The sequence below is a fragment of the Callospermophilus lateralis genome, chromosome 13 (assembly GCF_048772815.1).
Source record: "Callospermophilus lateralis isolate mCalLat2 chromosome 13, mCalLat2.hap1, whole genome shotgun sequence".
Lineage (NCBI taxonomy): Eukaryota > Metazoa > Chordata > Mammalia > Rodentia > Sciuridae > Callospermophilus > Callospermophilus lateralis.
Window position 1 is genome coordinate 109,965,892 of NC_135317.1, and position 24,810 is coordinate 109,990,701.

Here is a 24,810-nt window from a genome sequence, read left to right on the forward strand (position 1 = left end):
CTGAGGTGGGCGCGGGGGCCGCCTGGCCAGGAATAGCCAAGGTGGGCTCACCGGCTCTCTGAGCTGACAGGACACGATGGAAACAGGAGCTTTTCTTTAGGGAAGGCTGGCTTTCCAGAGGAAGGTCCTGTTCCACTTGCAGGAGTGCAGACTTGGGGCCTGTGGGTGCACGGGGAGGGGAGGGGGGGCGTAGCGAGTTGAGGGAAAGAAGACAGCGTACCATTTCTCAGCCTTGCAAATATCCATGGGGACCTGTTGGGTTCTGCTCTGCACTTCACCTGGGACAGGCTGCCAAGGCCGGTGGCCAAACAGCAGCAGGAGACCCTGACCCCTTTCTAGCTTTCTCTTGGCTGGCACGCTGTAAGTCCTTGGTGCAGAAGAAAGCTGCGCCCGGGCCTGAGCTCTTGGGCAGTGGGGGCTTAGAGCCGTCTGCCCGCCCCCAGGCCGTGGCTCAACTCCACAGGAGATCGGTGTTTTCGTCTGGCATCAGTTTTCTTGTTTTAATCAAGAGTTAAATATTTTCTCTTTTATATAATTGCATCAGTGGCTGGAGCTGCCAGTTCATTTTCATGATAAATATGACTGGGTCTCAGAACTGAAAACACTCTGGTTTGTCTCATGTCCTGAGAGACCAAGTGTGGCTTCCAGGTCAAGCCACATGGGAACCACGGAGTGACGGATCACACCTGCCCCGTGGCTGTCCTGTGAAGGGACTCGTCCAGCAGGGGCCAAGTACCTGGCAAAACAAAGCTGCAGAGGCAGGACCCACAGGAGAGCAGAGGTGGATGTGGTCCCCTGAGGTCCCACAGGAACGCCAGCCTTCTCAGACACTAGCCATGGCAAGTATCGCGGTGGGCGATGCCAAGCCCCCCTGCAGCTCTGGCTCCACGCAGGTGTGTGATGGGCCACTGCAGTACCCAGGGAGGTTGTTTGGTGAATGACTGGTCTTCAACAGCCCCCAACTTTCCATCTTTAGGCCTGGGTGGCAATTCTGCTTCTGCAGCAGGGACTTACAGTGGACCAGCCAGGAGAAAGCTAGAAAAGGGTCCTGGTCTCATCCTGCTCTTGGGACACACCAGCCTTGCAGCCTGTCCCAGGGGAAGTACAGAGCAGAACCCGACAGGTCCTTATGGATATTTACAAGGCTGATACGTGCACCAGGTGAGCACACCCTGTGCAGCAGGCCCCTGGCAGGCCGGCTCCCAGGGACCATGGACCATACTTCAGCCCACTCTAGCCACCATTTTGGGGCTGGAATTAGGGGACTAGCTGTGTGGAGAGCCATGTCACTGTGAGAAGACAGGAAGGGGGCACAGAAAGCTGGCTAACCCAAACTCAGAGTTCAAACTAAAACAGATCACTTATAGGAATTGATCGAACTTAATACTCTGCCACCAAGAGGAGTTATGGATTGACACATCTGGATCCAGGGCCAGGAGTGTCCAGAAGGAGTGGAGATGCCAAAGGATATCAATAATCCAGGAAATATCCTCCAAGAAACCGTGGCGAGGTTTTCAGTTCCTTGGTGGGAGTGGAGGGCAGGTGGGGGGCTAGTGGGAGTGACCACCTGGAGGCTATGGCTGTAGTTAGTCCAGGTGGGGGCTGAGGAGAGACGAGAACACTCTCCCTCCCAGCTGGGGGAGGTGCCCCAGGGCACAGGGACAGCAGGCAGGTGGAAGGCGCTGGAGTAAGGGTTTGAACAGGTGCCCCTGGTTCAGCGCTGCCCACCTGGTGTGCCCAGCCGCAGGGCCTCCAGGAGGAGACGAGGCTGTGCACACCCCTCCCCAAGGCTCCTGCTGCCCAGTGCCACCTGCGGCAGGAGGCTGGGCCCAGAGGATGCAGTGGCCAGCAGTGGTGGCCCTTGGCAGCCCAGATCCAGCCAGCACCTGACCTGGGAGTCCGCCGGACGCTTCCCTTCTTTATACAGTGCCCAGTCCAAGATGACTTCTTAGAGCAGCACAAATGGGCTGTGTCCAGACCCGTTGCCCAATGTGCTCCACCCAGCTGGGACCTGTACATTGGAGAGGTGGTGGTGGGCCAGGAGGGAGCTGGCTGGAGTGCAGGAAGACTTATGTCCCTAAATGTTTACCAAAATGAATGTCCCTGTCACTCACTGAGGGTCACCTTGGAGCCTTGTTGGGCATAGCTTTGTGCATGTAGAAAGCTATAAACACAGGACAGGGGAATTGAGCTCCTTGTTTCCTTCCCCACAACATGAGAGGTGGGGTCTGGCTCGGCTGTCCCCTGCCTCCTCAGCAATGTGAACGGAGGATCTTGATATGTGGGGTGGACAGGCCAAGAGGACTCTGCTGAGCAGCCACCCATCCCCTGCATGCACACAGGGAGCCTCTTGGAGGCCCTGAGGCTGCACGTCTGCTGGCTGGTGCAGTCTGGCCCCAGACCACACTGCCCTACACCTGCAGGCACAAACCTCCCTGCGGTCCACATTCAGCCAGGGTGGAAATGCAGGGATCTGCCGGCAATAATGTACTCTGGGCCTCACCTGGAAATCAGTGCCAGAGCCTACGGTTCCCACCCCATTTTTTGTGAAGGGCACTGTTCACGTGGATGCTTAGGGAACAGTCTGCTCCCTGGAGACTCAGGAGCTCTGCTCAGGAGCAGGTGCTGGGGACAGCACTCTGCTGGCTTTCTACCTGCCCAGGGGTACCTCCTCATACCCTAGGGCAGAGAGCTTGGACAGCATCTTCTGTGGGCAGCAAGTGCCAGCTGCTGCTCGGGCAGCCGAGGAGGCACTGCTCCACCGAGGGCTCCTGAGCGGCCTGGCTCCATCCCACCCAGCACAGAGCAGCTCAAGGCACCGTGCTCATGTCGACCAGGAACAGACTGAGAGGTCTGGGCCAGTGCAGACGGCAGCTGGGCGGGGGCTGCGTGCCGTCCCTGCAAGGGAGAGGGGCCAGAGGGAGCTGGCCAAGTGCAGGGCCTTCACACAGGCATCCTGCCATTAACCAAACCTGAGCGGTGCCGGGGAGCTCCGAGCCCTGATGCAGAACAGGCAATAAATACATCACGGATCCATGGAGTGGCCTCCGGGTGGCTATAGAAAGCTTAATTATTGATTAATCTTCGTTAATTAATGAATTTGAGCACGAGTGCTGCTAAACAGGAACAGGAAAAGCCAGTGCTCCATGGGAGAGGGCTGTGCTCCAGGGTGGGAAAGACGGCTCCGCCTTGTCCCCAAGGGCCAGCCCCTCGCTCGCCCAGCGTTATTCCTGCAGCACTGCCGAAGCCCCTCGGCCCACTGCAGCCCCAGGAGCAAGTTACATGAGGTAGCATGCCACAGCCCAGGAAGGGAGAGGAAGAGCTACCGAGCCCAGCCTTTATTGAGCAACTACTGTTTGCCAGGGCACACTGCTTCAATGGGCAGTAAGGAACTGCCTTTCAGCCCTTCAGCCCTTCATCTTGAGAAGGAAAGAGATTTCAGCCTCATATCTAAGACCCCTACACGCTGCCCCAGCAGGAAGTCCTGTATATCCACTCCTCACCCTGTTCTGTGCACAGTCACCTGCAGGAGAGCTGTGTCCCCTGGTCTCCGTGTCCCTTCCTCACCCTGTTCTGTGCACAGTCACCTGCAGGAGAGCTGGGTCCCCTGGTCTCCATGTCCCTTCCTCACCCTGTCCTGTGCACAGTCACCTGCAGGAGAGCTGGGTCCCCTGGTCTCCATGTCCCTTCCTCACCCTGTTCTGTGCACAGTCACCTGCAGGAGAGCTGTGTCCCCTGGTCTCCATGTCCCCTCCTCACCCTGTCCTGTGCACAGTCACCTGCAGGAGAGCTGGGTCCCCTGGCCTCCATGTTACCTCCTCACCCTGTCCTGTGCACAGTCACCTGCAGGAGAGCTGGGTCCCCTGGTCTCCATGTCCCCTCCTCACCCTGTCCTGTGCACAGTCACCTGCAGGAGAGCTGGGTCCCCTGGTCTTCATGTCCCTTCCTCACCCTGTCCTGTGCACAGTCACCTGCAGGAGAGCTGGGTCCCCTGGTCTCCATGTCCCCTCCTCACCCTGTCCTGTGCACAGTCACCTGCAGGAGAGCTGGGTCCCCTGGTCTCCATGTCCCCTCCTCACCCTGTCCTGTGCACAGTCACCTGCAGGAGAGCTGTGTCCCCTGGTCTTCATGTCCCCTCCTCACCCTGTCCTGTGCACAGTCACCTGCAGGAGAGCTGTGTCCCCTGGTCTCCATGTCCCTTCCTCACCCTGTCCTGTGCACAGTCACCTGCAGGAGAGCTGTGTCCCCTGGTCTCCATGTCCCTTCCTCACCCTGTCCTGTGCACAGTCACCTGCAGGAGAGCTGTGTCCCCTGGTCTCCATGTCCCTTCCTCACCCCGTCCTGTGCACAGTCACCTGCAGGAGAGCTGGGTCCCCTGGTCTCCATGTCCCCTCCTCACCCTGTCCTGTGCACAGTCACCTGCAGGAGAGCTGGGTCCCCTGGTCTCCATGTCCCTTCCTCATTCTGTCCTGTGCACAGTCACCTGCAGGAGAGCTGGGTCCCCTGGTCTCCATGTCCCTTCCTCACCCTGTCTTGTGCACAGTCACTTGCAGGAGAGCTGGGTCCCCTGGTCTCTGTGTTCTCTGTTTTTTCTGTGTGACCATGCACTTTCCTGTCCAGACCCCTTAGTGCTGGGATTAGGGATAGTAAAGTGCTGCCCTCTCCCGCAGTGCCCACTTCCCCAACATGCCCCCGGGTCTTCCAATCCGTCATTATTAGTTCACCTTTCCCAGTTAAGTACCTTGTCTCCTGGGAATGCCTGTCACAGTGGGAACATTCTGGAAGAGGTTGAGCAGAATATCATCAATTGCTAACAGCATGCTGTGTCTCATGATTAGTTTGAAGTAGTGGCCAAGGTATTCCATGTTACGCAGTGGTAGAAGCCGCCCCACCGTCCAAGTTCCTCTTTAACACCACAGAATTCGCTCACCCCTGTGATTGCCCGGGTGCCTGGCGACCCTCCAGGGCATCCTCGCGCACCTCCACATCCACAGTGCTCCTGCAGTCCCCACCGTGGGAAAGGAGTAGCCCAGAGTGGACAGGGACAGTTAGTGCCCCTGCAGTCAAGTGCTATGATCCACTCGTGGGTCAGGCTGGTCACCTGGCCACACCTAGTGGAGGGGGGAGAGCAGTGTGCCTCGTGTGTGCTCAGAAGGGCTGGGTACCGACGGAGCGTCACGTGCTCTGTACATTGCGGAGAAGCTCAGGGCGGAAAGCAACCCGGCTGCACTTGCCAAGAGCTTGGCGTTGTGATGGAGAGGACGTGGTGAGCAGGGGGGGCAGGTCTGAGGGGGCAGCACAGGGGTCTCAGTACAGTCGTCCTTGGCCTCCACAGATGCTGTTCCAGGACAGCCCCTCTCACCCCCACTGGACACCCTCTGTTAGATCTGTACAGTGAACCACTCTGCAGATCTGATCCTCGGTGCGGCATCTGCACATAACCTGCAGGGCCTCCTGGGCTGCGCGCCCTCCAGGTTGCCTACAAAGCCTGATAGCCAGTGCCAGTGCCAGGTAATACTGGCTGCACTGTGCAGCAGAGGGAGTGGTGGTGTGGGGTGCTGAACACACACACACCAGGCCCGAGAGTAGCCAGGGACACAGGCAGCACCCATGCCGCAGGAGCTCCTGAGAGGGAGAGGGGAGCCCCACCCACCGCAGCCTGGCTCCTCCAGACCTTAGTCCTCCAGTTCTTGGTCACTTGTTGTAAATTGTCACTTTGATGTCCACCTATTTGTCATGCTCAAGGTTTCTGTCATTAGTGGGAAATCCGAGAGCCCTCCAGTGGCCAGAATAAAGCCCAAAACTTGTGCCACTCCTGAGGAGCGCTCTTCAGCGGTTTAAGTCGTCTCTGTGCGTCAGAGAAGGAGAAGTTGATCACCCTCCCACTGACTGTTGGTCAGCAGGCGTGATTCTCACCAGGGCTGGCCGAGGTGGAGGCCCAGCTCTGGACGTGAAGTCAGAGCGAAAGCATCCTCACGCTGAACCCAGCTCCTTGGCGCACTTTCCATGGTGGAGCGTGGTCACTAGAAGAAGGACCGGTGCAGGGCGTGGCTCCGTGAGTCTCCTCCTGGAGCCCGACTCTGCCACCCTCTGGGACTGCACAGTGGTGGCTGAGTCTGGCTCCTCCCCCCCTGGCTTATCTGGGCTGTGCACTCCCCCACCAGGCTAATGCGAATGCAGGGATCAGCAGTGCAGGTAATTGAAAGCCTGTGTGCCAACAACTGCTCCGGCTGCTGCCAACCTCCCAGTGCCGCATGGCCGAGGCGAGCCGGGCAGGCGGGCGCATCACACAGCAGACAGGTGACAAGAGCAGCTCTGGTTTTTCGGGCCCTCACTGAGTGCCAGGTTAACTGTTTTAGGTCCAATATCCCATTATGCCCGACGCTTCCGGAGAGGGAGGGAGGCGTCCCACCCACCCCAGCCTGGCTCCTCCAGGCCTTAGCTCCTCCAGTCCCTTGTTTAAAGTGTCGTCTGTGATGTCCACGTGTTGGTCATGCTCAAGGTCCCTCTCACCTCCGACCCTGTGAGGCCAGCACAACATTCTCTGTTTGTGACGAGGAAACTGTGGCTCAGCAGGTCCAGTGGGCTGCACTCACCTGACCAAGCTCGCGGATGTCACCCTGCAGCCAACTTGCTGCCCCCTTCAGATGGCCTCCTCTCACGCTGGGGTGTCCTGGGAGGGACGGGGGTTTTATTATTCTGCTCTCCACAGAGGGGGACGTCCAGGCTAAACATGGCACACGTGCTTTCTGGACCTTTCTCCTAAAATTCCCCGTTAACCTCTGGCTCAGGGAGGTGCAGAGAGGTGAGGTGGTCTGCCCTGACCCTGTGACATTCCCCGCTGAACACGTCCCTCTTCAGCACTGGTACCCTCTCACCCTGCTCCCTCTGCCCACCTGGGGGTGCCACCCTGTGCCCTCTCCGTAGGTTGAAGAGTGTCCTTGACACTCGGGCCAGTGCCCACAGCATTCAGGGCTCTCAGCTGCATCCGTGCAGTTGCCCTGGCCCCAAGCTTCTGGCTGCCACCTAGCCGGTTCTGCTGAGTGTCTCGCTGGCACCTCCGGCTCCCAGTCCTGGTATATCACTAGGCTGCCGACACAATTACCCTGTTACTTAACAAAGGCCTCTCCTGGAGCAGCCCTTTCTAAGAGGCACATTAGGGTCAAGCTCAGCACCGAGCAGCGTGTGGGCTGTGCAAGGTCAGACCTCTCAGCCCAGGGTAGAGCCCACTGGCCTCACCAGAGTCCATGTCACTGCCCTCCAGCCTGAGTCCTTCTCCCGCCTGCAGTTCTCAGTGCTTCACGCCCAGGCCCGGGCAGCACGCTGACCTCCACCTTCACGCCCAGGCCCGGGCAGCACGCTGGCCCCCACCTTCACGCCCAGGCCCAGGCAGCACGGTGACCCCCAGCCTTCACGCCCAGGCCCGGGCAGCACGCTGACCCCCACCTTCACGCCCAGGCCCGGGCAGCACGCTGACCCCCACCTCCAGCTCTGCGTGTTTTCTCCTTCATCCCTTTGGTCTTGAGAAACGGTTCATCTTGTAAAGTCCATGCCACCTGCTTCCTCTTTCCACCCAGGGCTCCCAGGCAAAGGCAGGGCCATTTCTACCTGTGGGTTTCGGCACCTTCAATGTGTACTTTGTGTTTTAAGTGAAGATTGACCAGTGTGCCTTCTGGACAACAAGCCCTCGGAGGAGAGGGCCGAGGCGCATGTCTCTGTCTCCAGGACCAAGCTCGGCCTTACCACAGGGCAGAGGCCTGGGGACACAGGAAGGGAGCTCTGGGCCTGGTCTTGCACATTCTTGTTACAGGCCAGGCCTGCAGCCCTCAGAACCAACTTCACCCCACCCTGACACCCCCGAGGAAGAGGAAGAGCCTCTGCGCTGAAATCCTTCAGCATTTGGGGTAAATATGTCAGCAAACCCAAAGGGACCTGCTGGGGTGGGGGAGGAGCTCCGAACAGTGGGAGCCACCACCCCGTCTGCACCCACCTCTTCTGGCTGGAAACAGACAGGAGGAGGAAATGCAGGAGCAGGGGGCTCTGACAGCAGAGCAGCACCCCGCTGGGGAGGGCGTGGCAGGTGGGGCAGAACAGGCGGAGCCCAGAGGGCAGGAAGGGGTCCAGCCAGCGCCCTTGCCAAGGGCTCCTCCGTGGGGTGTTCCCTCCCGCCCCCCCATGGGAGTCCCACAGGATTCTGCCCCTCGCGTGCCTGTCCTGCCTTGCGCACAGCTTCCCCCGCCCAAGTTCTCTCCTCACCGTCTCTACCGCGCTTGCCCTGTTCCTGTGGGAAGGGGCAGCTCATGGCTGTCCTGTGCTTGTCCCTGAGGTGCTGAGCAACTCTGAGCAAGACACAGCAAGACACAACCCCTTTTCCCCCAGTTAAACAATAAAGATATGCTCTTTAAGAATTCAGGTACCTTATGATTTTACATTTATGTAAAAATGGAGCTGAACTCTAGGTGAAGACAATTGTAAACCTGGATGTCCTTCAGAATATCCAAAGACATGCAGCTGTAAGACCCTATAAGACCGCCCTCTATTGTGCTGGGCGCCTCCAGACGGCGATTCCACCAGCCTCTGCGGACCCACAGTCAGAGCACGGGAGACTGTGTCAACTCGAGAGCCACTTCTCGCTCCGAGCTCCGGCAGGGGAGATGGAAACGCCTCCTCTATGTGAAGGGGCTGCTGGTGTTCAGTGGGCGCTCAGCACCTCTGAGTCCACTGGAGCACACCCCCTGCCTGTACCCATGCATGGCCATGTGCCCGGGCTCTGGCTGACAGAAAGAATTTGACTTCTGCGTTTTGTCCTAAGGGAAGGTGCTTCTTGTGCCCCTCCTGTTTCCCTTCCCTCTGGCTTGAGTGAAAGTGACGTGGACATGTTTTCACCATGTAGTGGGGGGCTGTTTTCAGCCGAGTGCCTGGTACTGTGGAACCGCTTTGCCTGGGCTTCAGACCCCGGCGTCCCACGTCCCTTGGCCCCAGCTCTGACTCCAGCCTGCTGCACTAGAAGATCCCGGGGGCTCCCAGTGCACCCCATGGCTTCACTCTGCCTCCGGCTCCTGTTCTGTGAACACCAGCAGGAACACGTCCCGTCAGGGCCCAGGCAGCTGTGGACAGCAGGCTGGCCAGTCTCTGCCTGCAGGGAAGGGACGTGGGATGAATGCACCTGCTGGCCCTCTTTGGGTGGACAATGCCAGGACGCATTTGAATGTGTCCCTGAAGTCCCCGTGAGATCCAGTCCTGGTGACCTTCAATGTAATGACCTGTTACAGATGCTCTGAAGACAAAACCCCAACTTCAGGGACAGGGTGAGAGCAAGTGCTGTCCATGGCCATGTCATCCCATGCAGCCCGGGCCACGCACTCAGAGTGTCCACCTGAACTGCAGCGGCACCGGCTGCTAGACACAGGGGCTTTCCGTAAGACACAGTGCTGATGGCAGAGGGCCGGGACCCTGCGCCTGAAATAGGGAAATTCACCCGAGTGGGTCTGAGAATCAGGAATCCTCATGTTCCCTTGGAACACGGGACAGAAGCACCCTGGCCCTCACTGGCCACCCGCCTCCCTTGATTGAGCAACTCTCCAAATGCATTACCTACAGCAAATGCTTCAGAGAAGCCTTGACCTCTTGTCAAGTCTGCCCCAACCTGTTCTCATAGATGGGGACTCGGGTCTGGGGTTAGAACCGGAAGTGAGGAAGTGAGGGCCACCTTCTCAGAGGAAAGCAGCTTACTCACCGGAGTGATTTTAGCTCTTGGCACCCAGCTGATCCTGGGGACTTGGGGAGGAGCGATTCTGTGGCTACAGACCCCGCAGCTATTTCCCAAATGCAAACCTGAGATGTGGACACTCAGAAGCCGGCAGAAGAGTCCACTGGTTTCCTGACGTGTGGACTTCAGAATCCTTTATGGTAAAACTAACTAACTAACAAGCTCTCGGAGCAGCTCTGCCCACACACCTTGCCACTGAGACCCACCCACCTTGCAGCTGCCATCGAGGTGCCATGCTCAGGCTCCAGCTTGAGGGGCTGGGTCCCCAGGCTGCTCCACTGCTGGACCTGTAGACCAAGAGTCCCCCAGACACGCCATCCTGAGCCGCCTGAGTGGCCTCGTCAACCAGCAGCTCCAACCACAGCTGCCATGCTGCCTGTGACCCTGCCCTGAAGTGGCCACCAATGTCCACTAACCAAGTGCCTTTTCCTTCTACTATACACTGTGTATGCTTAGTGACCTTGCTGAGGTGGCCAACACTCCATTATCTTCCCTCGGGTGAGGCCACATGCTTTGCTCCTCACACCGAACACTGCAGGGGCCCAAGAGAGATCCCTCTAGTCCACTGCACCATGGCTAGTGCTGCTGCTGACTGGACACAGTGGACGGAAGTAGGAAAGACTCAGAGCCCCTAAGGCACTTCATGCCAGAGACGGATGTGACAAGTCCCACCAGGTTCCAACACTTCCAGGCCTGTGGGCTGGCCAATGGCCGGGAACAGGAATGACCAGCACTCACCCGCCTTAGCTTCTGCAAGGTTTGAAGTTCCCTCCAAAACTCACTTGAAGCCGAAGTGCATTGAAACGGGCAGCAAGCACCTCGCGGGGCGCCAGAGAGCTCTGGCCTCAGCGGCTGAGTGTGTCCTGGTGGAGTGGGCTGGCCATCCCAGGAGCGGGTGCCTGAGCAGGGCCGAGTCTGCCAGGTTCTGGTGCATACAAGGCCCTCCCCTGAGGCTGTGCCAGGCTCCTGGACTGCCTGGTCCCCAGAGCTGGGAGCCAGATACACTTCTGCTCTTTGTAATTTCCCCAGTCTGTGGATTCCTGCTGCAGCAGCAGGCAGACTGGGTTGCCTCCTGGGATTTTGGAGGTAGCCTGTGTCAGGTCTGGGAATGCTGCTTTGCCTGAATTACTGGATGACTCACAGGCTGTCAGTTCCAAGTGGGGGAGCTCAGGCCTTGGGGTTCTGGAGCAGGGCCAGGCCTTTGGTAGCCAAGAAATGCTCTTCATACGCTTCATCAGTGGTGAGCCGACAATTTCAGCAGCCATCATTTAACCAGGGTGAGCGCAGCATGCACTCAGATCACGGAGAAGCGGAGGTCATGGTTGCCCTGCCCCAAGCAAGTGACTGGTATCAGGTGAGGCACCGAGCAGAGGAACTGCAGAGAGCAGGGAGGAAGGAGGAGGCTCTGCCGATCCCTAAGCCCCTGGACCAGTCCTAGCAACTGCTTCACTGGTCCCCGTTGATTAAATCCTGGGCAAAGCTTGCAGGCAGCCACCTCCCTGAGGATCTGTCCGCAGTCCGGGCTCCTGTACCTGAGCACACCCATGCAATGAAGAGTGGAGATGTCAGGTGCCTCTGGCGCCCCCCCCCCCCACCTGCATTGTCTCAGCAAACCTCACGCACCCCCAGGGGCCCAGCGGGGCCCCAGGCAAACAGACACCTGGACCTTTCCTCCATCATCCTCATATGTACTTAAGCAATCCTCCAATCTAAGAAAACAAATATTTCCCAAATGATAAATTGATCCAAGCAAAATAAGAAGGGTTTATAGCATTAAAATAAAGATTTCTATCAGGTGCCTCAGCAGAAACTTGGGGAGAAAACATGACTGCTTACCAGCACTGACCAGCTCAGGACAAAAGGCGATCCTCACTCTGTTCTGGCTTTTTATTCAACCAAAGGACTGATGTGCTTTGCTACCTGATCGATTGCATCATTTCCTATGTAATTAATCATCAATAGGGACAAACATATCCTTAAGCAAAAATCACTTAAATATTAACTAACTTTTACTCGCTGTAATGTTTTCGTTATAACAATTGTACATCAGTAATATTTCAATAAAGATTATTAAACATTTTGACTTTCTCTATGTGTACTCCAAGTTGGCATTTTGTTATCGCTCAATAAGCAAAGGAAGTTTAGCCATCTGCTGCCAACAGAACTGACCAGCACGGCCGTCCTGCACCAAGCCAGGTGGAGGGGGAAACGCCCCCAGGGCCACTGCTTGACACTCTTTGGGACACAGACCTTTTCAGGTGCTGTGGACAGATATGCCATCCCTCCCTGGAGGAGGAACAGGTTCGTCTGGAATACGCTGCAGACCGCTCTTGGGAGTGAGGGCCCTGGGAGCACCCACAAAAATGAAGCCCCAACCTCTCGGCGTCCTCTGGGGAGCATGTTCCCACTCCGTCAGCCATCTGTGCGCCAGAGTCTGCCAGGTCCCAGCAGACAGCAGGAAGGGGTTTCAAAGAGTGGCCTGAGTTACTGAAAGGGACCCAGTGCAGGGAGCCCTCGGAGCCCCAGAGTCCAGGTGCGCGGCCAGGCGAGATCAGCACGCAGCAGAGAAAGGCAGAACGGGGGTCAGACCACAGGGCTGGAGTCCTGCATGGCCTCTCGGGGCTCACAGGACTTGGCAAGTGAAGTAAGCCCTTGGTGTCCAGTTTCTTGTCCTGTGTATGGAAGGTGACAGTGTATGCCACTCATAGGGCTGTGCCAAGATAACATGGCCCAATGCGTGTAAGTCACATCGAGCAGACCTGGGCCACATGAGGACGAGGATGGAAATCACCTCCAGGCCCCTGAGGGGACGGGCCGAGAGGTGCCCTCCAGGTGATGGGCCCAGCCTCCAGGCACTCTCCAGAGACCCCGTGGGGTCCTCTGAGCTGCTGTGTGGCAGGGCCGAGGACGGGAGTGTCCGCAGGGCCAGGGGCCTGCTGCTCTTGGCTTCCTCTCCGGCACTGCGGGGACTTCCCACTGAACACGCGTCTGTCTGACGTCCCCAGGGGAATGCGCCTCTGAAGACGACAGGCACCAGAGCAAGAGTTTCCCCCAGGGCACGGAGCTGGGTCTGCAATACAAGAGAAGCCCCAGGACTGTGCTGGCCTCCCAGGAGCCGGCTGTTTGCTGATGGCTTGGACACCTGCAGCAGCCGCCAATTTATTGTAAGAAAATCAATCTATGTCCTTTTCACTTACATCAATAAATTAATAAGTATAATTTCATAAAAATTTCAGCATCATTTTTAAACATTTTTGCTTAATAGTTTTTTACTGAATATAGGCTCCAACCACTGCAGTGGCCGAGTTTGACTATCCCTGTATAAGCCAAAGTAGAATCCTCAGCCGCGCTGCTACTGGCTTTGAGTCCCAGTGAGGACACGCAGCAGGGAATTTGTCACCGTCCCTGATGGGCCCTGCTCATAGCAACACCCACCAGCAACTGTGTCCTCATAACACACTGGGGTGACATCAGGACGTTGGGGTGACACTGGACCTGCTGCAGGTGGAGGGTCCCACTGATCTCACCCGGGTCAGGAGGACTCACCTTAAAAGCACGCCCTTGGCTCTCTTCAGCTCTGCAGCTCCAGAACCAGAACTCCAGCTACGGAAGCATGGTCAGTGTCCCAACGTCCCTAGCTCTGCCATTCAAGACCAGCAACTGAAGTACCACCAGCCTTTTCCCCTGAGCCTAGAGGTGAAATATGGTAGAAATATGGGGCAGGTCCAGCGCGATGCTCTAGGGTCCTGGCCACCTGGCTGGGAAGAGGGCGCTGACTGTTGACTCTGTGGCTTATGGGTCCCGGCCCCCAGGCTTCTGACCATGAGCCTTCTGTCCCCACTGTCCGTCCCTCCCTGGCAAGCTTGCCACGGCAGGGCTGCCCCACTGACCACTGGCTGAGGACTTCAGACCCCCACTCTAGAGTTTCAAAGGCTGACTGTTCTGCCCCCTGCCCACAGACCCCCTGCTGGGAGAGGCTTCCAGGGTCCCCCAGGGAGCATCCGTGTCACCACGGGGCCATTCCCCCAAACCCATCTCTAAAGGAGCTCTTACCCCCCAGAACTGCGGCAGTGCCTCTGCTGACCACGGCCCCATGAAGGACCAGCCAGTCCTCGGAGGCAGGAACGACGTCTGGGTTCCCTCATCCACATGCTCCACACCACAAACACTTGCTTCCCGTGGGGATCCAGGGCCAGCCGGTGCTTGACCAGGGAAGGTGGTCGATCATGTCTGCAGAAGAATAAGCCTCGCGGAATGAGTGCGTGTTGAGGCCTGGGGATCAATGGATGCCAAAGTAAGGGCCAAGCCTCAGGATGCCCTCCTGCTTCTCACGGTGACCGGAACCAGCTCTGGGTGCTGAGGATGGGCACTGCAGTCAGGGGCACAGGGTCGGCCAGCACTCCCCGTGGTGCTGTGGACAGGGTCTGAGAAAGCAGGGTGGATGGGCAGGTTGGGAGCATTCCTGCTCGCTCTCCACCCTCTTGGTGCCGTCCAGGTCAGCTTCTCGGGCATCTGTCGGAGTCCAGGGGCACCTGTCTTCTGGCTCCTGGGCAGTTCTCTTCTGCCCCTGAGCAGAAGCAGGAAAACCGTCAAGGCAACTTCACCTCGGCCATTCAGAGACTGCTCCTTTCTCAGAAAGGTGGTTGTATCGTGTGTCCACCTCCCGGGCAGTGGAGCTGGGCTGGAGCACTGTTCCACAGATCACTGCACGGTTCCCACAAGGGAAAGGGGAAGTGTGTCCGGGAGCTCTCACAGATGCAGCTTCGCAGGGCAGAGCAGCTGGTTTTCATTTGATGACATCAGCAGATGAACCCAGGCACCAAGAAGGGTAGAAGGGCTGGGGCCAGGCTCTGAGAGGCCCAAGGAGCCCCTGTTGCTGGGGACTTCACCAGAGCACCTTGGGCTACTTCAGAGGAGACGAGAGGCAGCAAGGACCGGGACAAGAGGAAGCTGAGGCCTTGGTGGGCTTTTCCAGTTGCAGAGGTTCACTGTGGGCTACAGAGCTGATGTGCAGGCCGCCCCTGGGTGAGGCTGGCCCTGCTGCAAGCCAGCTTGCTCTTCCTCGCCTCAAGCCCACGCCCCAAGGCCAGCAACCTTGCCATGTGCTGGTACTGACAGCAGGTGTGGGAGGCCCCCTCTGCAGGTGTGGGAGGCCCTCTCTGCAGGTGTGGGAGGTCCTCTCTGCAGGTGGAGGCAGGAGGGAGGCAGGAGGAGGCAGGTGGAGGCAGGTGGAGGCAGGTGGAGGCATGAGGGAGGCAGGTGGAGGCAGGTGGAGGCAGGAGGGAGGCAGGAGGGAGGCAGGTGGAGGCAGGTGGAGGCAGGAGGGAGGCAGGTGGAGGCAGGTGGAGGCAGGTGGAGGCAGGTGGAGGCATGAGGGAGGCAGGAGGAGGCAGGTGGAGGCAGGTGGAGGCAGGAGGGAGGCAGGAGGGAGGCAGGTGGAGGCAGGTGGAGGCATGAGGGAGGCAGGAGGAGGCAGGTGGAGGCAGGTGGAGGCAGGAGGGAGGCAGGTGGAGGCAGGTGGAGGCAGGAGGAGGCAGGAGGGAGGCAGGTGGAGACAGGTGGAGGCATGAGGGAGGCAGGTGGAGGCAGGAGGAGGCAGGAGGGAGGCAGGAGGGAGGCAGGTGGAGACAGGTGGAGGCATGAGGGAGGCAGGTGGAGGCAGGAGGAGGCAGGAGGGAGGCAGGAGGGAGGCAGGTGCAGGCAGGTGGAGGCAGGTGGAGGCAGGTGGAGGCAGGTGGAGGCAGGAGGAGGCAGGAGGGAGGCAGGAGGGAGGCAGGTGGAGGCAGGTGGAGGCAGGAGGAGGCAGGTGGAGGCAGGTGGAGGCAGGAGGGAGGCAGGTGGAGGCAGGTGGAGGCAGGAGGAGGCAGGTGGAGGCAGGAGGAGGCAGGAGGGAGGCAGGAGGGAGGCAGGTGGAGGCAGGAGGGAGGTTGGTCTGGGTACATACAGCCCCTAATAAGCAGGAACTTGTTGACTCAGCCTGAGAGGTGGAGGGTGCCTGCAGGAGCCAGGGCCTCTGGTGGCTGTGGCAGGTGGGGCCCCAGGGCCATCCTTGTGCACCCCACACTCTGGTTTTCACTTAATGACACCAGGGTTTGTAAGGAGAGTGTGTTGCCCTGTTTGCAGGTGTCGCCCGAAGGTGCCAGAGGAGGTGGCGGCAGGTGGACAGACACTGCCAGGATCTTCACAGAAATGACCCCTGCCCAGCGTGTCCCTGTGTGCTCTATAGGCTGCCATGCTGGAGGCTCCTGAGTGAAGTGGCGTCTGCTCCTCTCCTGCGAAGTCAGGGCCTTGCGCGTGGGAGGTGGCATAAGAATTGCTATTGGAGGTCTGTTCGGAGCCAGGAGAGAGCCAGGCCAGCATGCTGGGACCACCCTGGTGCCGCAGGGGTCTGCTGCAGCCCCCTCACCCCACAGGTGGGTGCCCTCCCCACGCAAGGCACCACAGGTGGACCAGGCCCTGTACTCCTCATCTCCACCCCAGGGGACAATGGCACCTCTGCCCAGGCAGGAGCAACCCCAAGAGGAACAGAAGGTGGTTCTTCCTGCGTCCACAATCCCAGAGCACAGAGACGTGGAACATGCAAGAGAGGGAGACCATCCACGGGCAAAGCTCTCAATCACACTCATGTCACAGCTGATGGCTCCTCACCCAGGCCCCACAGAGCGGCAGCACCAACAGTGCGACCCAGACCCACCTGCGAGTGACGAAGAGCCAGCCTATGAACCTAGGCTGGGGTTGACTTGGGCTCTGTTATGAAGAAGCTCTGCCCAGGTCAGCTTCCGACAGCAGACGGAGGACCTTGGCTTACCACCCTGTGCTCAGTGCTTGTGTGTTACTGAGAAGATGTCTACAGTGCAGGGACACGAAGACACGGCCTCTGTTCACCAGACCCGTCTTTTGCAGACAGAAACCCTGACTCATGTGTCACAAAGGGAAACACAGCCTGAACCCCCACAGTGCAGAGCTTGGGACTGTCGTCGATCTCCATGGAGCCTTGGTAGACCTTGGTGGTCTCCGTCTCTTCAGTCGAGCAGCGGAGAGGGCACAGGTGGAAAATGAGAAGATTCTTCTTCCTTCCTCTCCCGGCTTCACTCCACTCTGCCCCCTTCTGTGACGTGTGTGATGCTGCTGCAGTAGTCCCTCCCAGATGGTTGTCGCAGCTTAAATGAGATAGATCACACCAAGTGCTCAGGAGAGACACGCCACTCTGAAAATAGCTGGTTTGTGAAACCATAAGTCATTGCTGTAAAAGAAAGCTGATGTTCATAGAGTGCCCGTGGCTGCCGTTTTCTGACTGCGCTGCTGTGGGTCCCAGTTTCCTGAGAAGGAATCGCCGGGCAGCCTGGGAGGTGGAGAAGAGGAGGGAGAGGGTGTGAATGCAGATTTTGCTTTGAGATGTGACTTGGAAAACAGCAAAACACCCTACTGATGAGTTTGCTATTGTAATGTGATCTGTATGAACGCACTCTTCCTCTTCCTCGTGTCTCTGGGGCTCAGGTACACCTAGAGGTACACAATCTATAGAAATGCTTTTATATATATACACACACACACTTTATATACTTCCTATATATACACACACTATATATATATATATATATATATATATATATATATATATATATATATATACTTCATATATATATACACACACACACTTTATATACTTCATATATACACACACACACTTTATATACTTCATATATATACACACACACTTTATATACTTAATATATATACACACACACTATATATATATACTTCATATATACACACACACACACTTTATATACTTCATATATATACACACACACTTTATATACTTCATATATATACACACACACTATATATATATACTTCATATATACACACACACACACTTTATATACTTCATATATATACACACACTATATATATATATACTTCATATATATATACACACACACACACTTTATATACTTCATATATATACACACACACTTTATATACTTCATATATATACACACACTATATATATATATATACTTCATATATATACACAGACACTTTATATACTTCATACATATATACACACACACTATATATATATACTTCATATATACACACACACACACTTTATATACTTCATACATATATACACACACACTATATATATATACTTCATATATATACACACACTATATATATATATACTTCATATATATACACACACACTTTATATACTTCATACATATATACACACACACTATATATATACTTCATATATACACACACACACACTTTATATACTTCATACATATATACACACACACTATATATATATACTTCATATATATACACACACACACACTTTATATACTTCATATATATACACACACACACTTTATATACTTCATATATACACACACACACAGACACAGACACTTTATGTGGACCTTATATTTTTATACCCTGTGTACATGCTCCATGTGCCTCATGTCTGCACTCCCACAGGTACCTGTGCATGTACATGCTGAGCACACACCACGGAGCTCCCACAGTGACCTCTATTGAGCACTGCACAGTACCCTTTTTAAAATTTTTTTTAAAGAGAGAAGAGAGAGAAAGAGAATTTTTTAATATTTATTTTTCAGTTTTTGGTGGACAAAACATCTTTATTTTATGTGGTGCTGAGGATCGAACCCAGCGCCCCGCGCATGCCAGGCAAGCGTGTTACCGTTTGAGCCACATCCCCAGCCCACGGTACCCTTTTTAATTTCCTCCAGTGTAATAAAACTTAACTATTTAACTAGGTTTTAAAAATCCTAATCTGTCCATTTCTCTGCATTTTCATACCTATGAGAGCAAACGAGCTCTTCATTTACTTTCCAATTTCTTGAAGACATGTTTAATGAACTACTGCGCTATTCTACTGCAAACCTGGGGACTTACAGAGAACCCAAACACAGCCCTTAAACTGCTCGTAGCCAAAAGGAAGAGAAATACAAACAGCACTGTCCTACGAGGAAATCCGCACTCCGATCACAGAGTCGGCAGTGCGCCCAGCAGGGAGAGTGGACACCCACAGGGGCTCAGGAGTGCCTCCCGAGGCCGAGGGCAGGGTCTTCACATTCACCAGGACACAGCTGAGAAGGAGCCATGGCAGGTGTGCCCCAGGAGACTGGAAGTGAGGCTGCACTCCCGGCCCAGACTCACCAAGCTCAAGCTCATGCCCGCCCCGGGCGCTGCCCTGGCAGGTCAGGTGTGCTGGTGGTTCCTGGGAAGCAGCAGGTCACTGGAGCGGCCATCACGATCGGCAGACAGGACTTCTGTAAAGTGACCCGAGATTGCCAGGGACGTGCTGAAGGCTGGGGATGAGCAAGCCCTGAAATCATCTTGGCTTCTGCGCCAGGGGCTGCCATCAGATCAGACAGGCTCACGGTGTCTGCCTGGGCTCTGGATCTCCAATCAGCGACCCGGGCAGGGGGAGAAGTGGCCAAGACACGGCCCCCACCTTGCCCACACTCCACCAGAATGTCCCCTGCACTGTAGGTGGGTTCCCCTCCTCCTGCCCAGGAGCAAGCGTGGTCCAGTGGAATCAGAGGAATTCAAGCCAGGTGGAGGACGGTGCTGTGCCCACTCCTAGCTGGGGCTTCGCTGGGCTTCCGCTTCAAGTCAGGAGCACAGCAGGGCGCACACCTCTGCGTACCTTTTTTTTTTTTTTTTTTTTTTAACTGATTCTGAACGTTTATTGTCCCTCCCGGACACTCACGATCTCCTGCCCTTTCCTACCCGCCCCAGAACCTGCATGCCTTCCTGGGCCATCCACCCTAGCAGTGGACAGAGCGTGACGCCCAAGGTCGATCCCACTTGGACTTCCCAGGACTTCTCTTGGCAGGTTTTTCTGTGCTGCAGTCCGGGTGCGGCTGGTTCCCTGCTGGCTTTCCGGGACTCACCTGAAATGGTCCAGGCTAACTGAGGCTGTGTGACTCTCTCCACTCTGAAGATGAGGAGGGTGCCGTGGCGTCTGCACCGAGTGTCCTCGCCCTGTGTGAGGACCGCCACCCGGCACCGTCGTCACCTGGTTTCCCAGGTGAAGGCGAGTCTCACCTGACCTGAAGTGACAGAAGGCACCTCAGTGACAAGCCCTGTGGGGAAGCTGCGGAGCACCTGGTCCCCTGGGCCAGCCCTGGAGTCCTGTGGAGACCCAGCTCACCCACTGGGATGTCTTCCTGACCCACTTGTGAACTTGCCACCAGCTGCCAAAGTCCCTCCAGGTGAGGGACTGCAGACGCACCCTGTTGGTGTCTCACTTTCTCACACTCAGATTTTTTTTTTTAATCTGGCCCAAGATTCTTCCATTGAATCTGGTCCCCTGTCCTTGCCTTGGACAACCTCACGATGACAGAAGTCCACTGAGTTTCAGCTCCGTGGAAACATTGAAAGCTCCAGGAAAACGGGGCCCATCTCTCCCCATCACAGCCCCGAGACCAGGCCTCATGCCACTGCCCCTGTGAGGTGAGCCCTGCCCTTCAGCCTGCCAGGTGGGCCAGCCGCCACCTCCTCCCCAGAGCTGCCTCAGCGCCAGTCCCCAGGTCACTGCAGGCCCCAGTGACGCAGCCCAGTGCCGACATGAAGACAGACTAAAGGCCAAAGGAACAGAAGACAGAGACAGGCCCACAGATACCGTCCACAGTGCGCATTGGAGAACAGAGACTTTTTAACAAATTGTGCTGGGAAAACTGGTTATCACCAGGTACAAGAACGAAACCAGGTCCCTGTCTTTCACCCTGCACCAGACTCACCTCAAAATGGATCAAAGACCTAGGAATGAGACTAGAAGCTATGCAACTGCTTGAAGAAAATATAGGATTAATCCTCCAGCTTATGGGTACAGGCAAGGACTTCCTCAATAGGACACCTAAAGTTCAGGAAATAAAGCCAAGAGTTAAAAAGTGGGATGGCATCAAATTAAAAAGCTTCTGCAAAGGAAAGGAAACAATCAAGAATATGAAGAGAGCCTACAGAACAGGCCAGCCACTCCTCCAATGGAGGATTAGCATCCAGAATACATAAAGAACTGAAAAATCTTATCACTCCACAAACAATCCAATCAATACATGGGAAAATGGACTAAACCTACGATTTTCAATGGCCAACAAATATATTTTACAAAGCTCAATAATTTTAGCAATCAGAGAAATGCAAATCAAGATTACACTGATATCTCACCTTTCACCTGTGAGAATTGCATCAAGAATACAAATAATACTAAATGCTGAAGAAGACATGGAGAAGAAAAACCCTTTACACTGTTGGTGAAACTGTAAACTAGTACAACTCTTACTGAAATCAGTATGGAAGTTTCTCCAAAGACCAGGCATGGAACCACTACACAACACAGTTGTCCTGCTCCTTGGTATTAATCCTAAAGAACTTAAGGCATCCTACTGCAGTAATACAGGAACACCCATGTTTCAGCCTCACAATTCACAATGACCCCACCATGGAACCACCTACCTGCCCAGCAATAAAGCAATGTGGGGTGTGTGTGTGTGTGTGTGTGTGTGTGTGTGTGTGCACGTGTGTGTGTGTGTGTGTTTCTATGTCTATGGGGGCAGATGTCACCTTCAGGCATAAGGAAGTCATGACATTTGCAGGAAAATGGATGGAATGTGAAAGCATCGTGTTAAGTGAAACAAGCCAGACCCAGAAAGTCAGCAGTCCTGTGTTCTCTCTCACGTGTGGAAGCTAGAGAGGAAAAATGGGAAAAAACAGGTGGGGGAAATCTCGTGAAAATAGAAGAAATATCAGTAAAGGAAAGAAACCGGGGGAGAGAAGAAATCCTAGGGGTAAAGCTGACCAACTTCTACTGTTAAATGGTCACCCTGTATGAACAGGTAACAGGAATCCCACTAGTAGGCACAACTGTAATAGATTCTTTTGGTGGGTGGGGGTACCAGGGACTGAACTCAGGGGCACCTGGCCACTGAGCCACAACCCCAGCCCTATTTTGTTTTTTATTTAGAGACAGGGTCTCACTAAGTTGCTTAGTACCTCGCTTTTGCTGAGGCTGGCTTTGAACTCACCATCCTCCTGTTTCAGCCTCCCTAGCCACTGGGATTAAGGGGTGCACCACTGTGCCCAGCTTATGATGCACCAATAGGGAAAAATAATTTTTTTTTAATTAAAGAAAGAAGCTGCCTCAGGCAATTGATTTTATGACACTTGTTTTCATATTCAATCTAGAAAACTGCTGACCACAGGGAACAGGTAGGAGACCTAGGAATCCAGGAGGAATCACAGCTAAAGGAAGGAAGTGGGGAAGGAGGGCATCGGGAGGGGAGGGGAAGAGCGGCACCACTCCTCCCGTACCAGGGGTACGTGAAACTAGTCAAGGAGCGTCTTCCTCAGGACCCAGGAGCCTGCCCAGGGCTGTCAGGTGGACCTACACAGGCCTCGGTGGTTGGGACGCTTCCATTGAGAGATGCAAGATCCAGGCAAGACTGTGACACAGATCAAGTCTGAGGATGGCGCCAATAGCAAAGAGACCGCAAGGTGACACTCAGTGGTTCTCCCTTCTGGTGTCCTTAACGCGGGGGAACCTCTCTCCTAGAGAGGAAGAGGCACCTGACTTGCTGGTGGCCCCAACTCTGAGGAACCCCTTCCTGGAGAGGCAAAGGACTTGGTTTCCTGTGTTGAACCTCCGTAGAGTCCCTCTGCTATATAAGAGGAGGCAGCTGTCCTCCTGGTGTCCACACCTCGGTGGAACCCCTCTCCTGGAGAGTCTGATGCAGTGACTTCCTGGTGTCCACTGCTCTGGGAACCTCTCTCCTGCAGAGGGGAGGCACTAAGGCCTGTCCTGAGGAGTAGCACACTGCAAAGGTCTAGTTTTCATTCTCACCATTCAGCATGTCCAGGGATCTGAGTCCTGGCAAGGTAGTGGACCCTCCTTGTGTTTGATGAAGTAGACCCTCATCTGGAGAAGACCAAGTGCCCTGGAACTTCAGGTTCACCTCTGCAGTCTGAGTGTCATCTCCAGGAAGTAGCCATAAAAAGTTTGGACCTTTAGTCAGAGAGTGGTGAAGGAAGTTAACCCTGCTAACAACCAGAGCGGACAGGTTGCGGGTCCTCCTCAGCTGAGGCTGCAGGTGAGCTGGGCAGTCTTGAGGCTTTGTGAGAGCTCAGCAGAGGGTCCAGCCAGGCTCTTTCCAGACCCTGAGAGTCAGACCCTGTGCACCTTGCTGCCAGCCAGAAGCGTGTGGGCAGGTTGCCGTGCAACAACAGAAAACCCACAGGGGTTGAGTAACTCACCAACTGCACTGGGAGTGGAAGTGTTCCACTTTTCAGGTCTCTTTTTGTTTTTGATTTTGGTATATTGGCATAGACTTGACCATTGAGCATCTCTAATTCCAAAATCCAGAATTCTTTAATATTTGCAGTTTGGGTCTTGGTCTCTGGGTGCTCCACTGGTACACACAGCCTTCTGCCTCCGTGGTGTGCCCCCTCCTGCCACGTCAATGCCCAGGAGGCAGCGCACTGCCTGGCACTGCCTTGTTCCTCTCCCTCCCAGGCCACGGCGTGTCCTCACCAGGACCCTGTTTTCCCTTCCCCTGTCCTCTGGTCTTCACTTGATTATACATCTCAGAATCACATCTTCCCATCCCTCTGTGTGTGAGTTAGATTGTACATTTAACAAATCACCACAAATGTATCGCTTTCAAGTGACATGAATGTGTCATCTCATGGTTCTGAGTTTGGAAATCCAAAGTGGGCTGCATGGGGCCAAGCCCCGGGTTCTGGTAGGGCCCTCCAGAGAGACAGGGCAGGTCTGGGCCTTGCCCCCCAGCTTCCCCTGGTCCCTCCTGCAACAGCCTGGGCTGCATGCCTCCCACCCGCTCTGGCTCTCTTCTGCTCCCCTCCACCCTCATGGGCTCTGGTGATCACAGCTAGCCTCCAGGTGACACAGGTGACCTCCCTGTCCATCCCAGTGCTGTCTGGATCCTGACCCCCTGCCGTGCAGTGGTCGCGTCTGGGGAGTAGGATGAGGGTGCTTTTCTTCCTACCCCAGGGTGCAAGCTGGGCTTCTGAAAGCAGCCTGTGAGACCCACTGCCACCCACTGCGGGATGTTCATGGTGGCTAACGGAGTCAACCCCACGAACTTGGACCCTAAATGTCTAAACACGTGGGACGTTTATGTCTAAGGACTGACCCTGAAGGCAGGGATTTTCTGGCGCTGAGGCAAGTGTGTGAGAGAGACATTCTAAGCAAGGAGTCGTTTAATGGCTCACAAATCACACCGTGAAAGTGACTGCTTGCCCTGTGTACTTGTAAAAACATTTTCCGTTTTGCCTTCACGGTCCCCCTCAGTATTATTCTGCTGCTGTAATAAACAGGCTAGTGGTCCTGGGGTTCGCCAGGAGGTGATTGGCAGAGAACCTGGAGGCTCCCCAGGCAGGAGGGAGCGCCGAGGCCGGGAGGGGTGCGTGGCCTCAGCCTCCGACTTCCCAGCAGGCTCCACATTCCCAGCACGTCCCAGACAGAATCACCTGAGTGGCTTTAATTAGCCATGACTGTGTTGCTGCTGTTATTGTCTGGGCTCCCATGAGGGGTCGCTGAGAGCAGACTCTGGGGAAGCTCCGGGTCTGCGGTGTGGAGCACCTGGAGGTCAGTGGCTCACCCCGTCCTGGATACAGGCCTGAGATTGAAAAAGGGTCAGTTGTCAGTTACGAGCTGCTGTGGAACAGGCACGTATTGAGCAAGAGCCAGGAACTACAGACATGGGTTTATTTATCTTGAAAAATGTGTTCCCTCCCCCATGATGTGTCCCAGGGGAAAAACCACCCAAGACAGTTTTTCTGTGTTTTCCTGGACCTCTAATTTGCAGTTCTGAGAACTGTTCTGGAGGTCACTGCTTCAACTCCCTTATTTTTTTTTTAATCTGGCCATGGTTGTCAAGAGAAAATTAATCTTTTGCAGCCAAATGAAATTTGGGCTTCCCAGCACTAGCCACTAATGAAAAATGCATTAATGGCAAGCATCAGAAACCCCTGGCTCTCAG